The 1,928-nt window shown below is 34.3% G+C and overlaps 1 protein-coding gene and 1 pseudogene across 6 annotated transcripts in view; one reads left to right on the top strand and one right to left on the bottom strand.

Annotated features, from left to right (window-relative positions):
• The window catches only part of Vti1a (vesicle transport through interaction with t-SNAREs 1A), a 342,770-nt gene that overhangs the window by 199,341 nt on the left and 141,501 nt on the right, over positions 1-1,928 (bottom strand). The window lies entirely within an intron of this gene.
• On the top strand, positions 20-1,922 carry LOC107149968 (annotated as a pseudogene).

Genomic DNA, 1,928 nt, shown 5'->3' with positions numbered 1-1,928 from the left:
AAAAAAAAAAAAAAAAAAAAAAAAAAAAAAAAAAACAACAACAAAAACCAAAAACACCATGAAAAGTACAGATATCAAGAGACTACTGTATACCCATCTTTTATGCATATTTTCAATTATTCTACGCATCTTCATTCCATCAGTGTTCTTGGAGAACTTCTCAATATTGGAAACACACTTGATGTGGTTGTACATCTGTTCTGTTTTTGGAACTGCTGTCAATCTAGTATTATATTTGGTAGTAAAACCAAATGTATCCTCTAAAAGAAGTTCACTATCACATAAGGTTAACCAGAGTTTTGAAATGTTGTGTCTACTTTCTTATGTCTTGCTTTTATTTCATGTGATTTTTGTTCTATATGGATCTATATGGAGCACCAGGAATAGAGTTGGTGTTGGAATCAATTTTTTTTTGCAGTTCTTTTGTCTACTTTTACTACTGCACCTTGTTTATATTTGTTAGGATCAAATCTCAAAGCATGGCTAAAAGTTTTCAGTAAAAATAGAGTTACATCCATTTGGGAGTATAGTCTCCTGATCACTACAATTTCTAGTTTTGTAGGAGCATGGCTTGGAGCATTTCCTATTCCTCTGGACTGGGAAAGACCATGGCAGGCATGGCTCATCTCCTGTATGCTTGGAGAGACCTTTGGCTACATGGCTGGCCTTGTTATTTCACCACTCTAGATATACTGGAATAGAAAGCAACTTATGTGCAAGAACAATTTATTAGAGCAAAGGGAGAAGACATTTCTTTGTGCAGATTTCACAAGGACTGTGCAGAAATGTGTGAGGTCAAAGCCAAGTAGTTCCACTTACAGCATTGTTGTTTTATGTGTTTCAACATGATGTGATTGTAGCTTTTAAAATCATGAAACCCCCGAGAGATTGTACCTTCTAATTGAAATAAAAGTATTTATAATAATAATAAAAAATAAATAAACTCAGGGTGTGGCCTTTAATAATGCCTGGAAATAAACTGCCATTACTCTGCGATGGGAAGCCCACACTTCTCCATCCTGTCACGAGTGAGATTCAGGGTCCCATTCAGGTGTGAATTGCTTGAGCGCTTCAGGGCTTTCACTAGTGAGCCCCCTTCCACAGGGATTTGGAACTGTCCACGAGGCACTACTGAATCTGCCAAACAAAACCTAGTGCAGTTGATTCACCAACATGAGGTTCATTTTTTTTAATTGAGGGGTGATGATATGTAGGAAAGATTCACACTAGGTGATTGCTTTAAGCAATTCCATGTCAACAAAGTAGAAGAAAGTCTTTAAGAATTAGAAACACAGGCTCTAAGCTGAAGTAAAAATATAATTAAATTATTAAAATCTGTCATACTATTGAACTATCTAACATTTATTGTCTGTCTACTGTACACAGAGTATTTGATTCAAGGAGGGGACTTCAAAGTCAGTAAGATATGATTCCTGTTCTCAAGAGTTTATACTCTTAAATTATTTTGGAGTTCTTTTCATCATTAGCATAATTGTTCTATTTGATTTTTTGCAGTGCTGGGATCAAACTCAGAGCCTGGTGCTTGCCAGCCAAGTACTCTTCCACTGAGCTACACCCTAGACATCATTAATTTTTAAAACTATTTAACAACCCCCCCAAAAAAAGTTTTTGTATATTTCTAATGATCTTGTTCTAAAGCTGAAGCTACTTTCATTAATTTAATGATTTTAAGTGTTTATTCAATATTATGTACTTCTTTTTCCTAGAGTAAGTTATTATTTTAATGATTTTTCCTTCAAAGAGCAGAAATATACCTCATTATTTAATCCTTCTCCAAAACATGTATGCATCCAGCAGATTAAGCAGCATAGAATAAGAGGAACTTCTTAAAATTCACTGGTATTTAAATAAGATTCACTAGGTCCTAACCTAACCACATATACCATCTTTTTTTTTTTTTTTTTTTT

The sequence above is a fragment of the Marmota marmota genome, unplaced genomic scaffold (genome assembly GCF_001458135.2).
Source record: "Marmota marmota marmota unplaced genomic scaffold, marMar, whole genome shotgun sequence".
Classification (NCBI taxonomy): Eukaryota; Metazoa; Chordata; class Mammalia; order Rodentia; family Sciuridae; genus Marmota; species Marmota marmota.
This window is presented reverse-complemented; position numbering and strand designations above follow the sequence as displayed.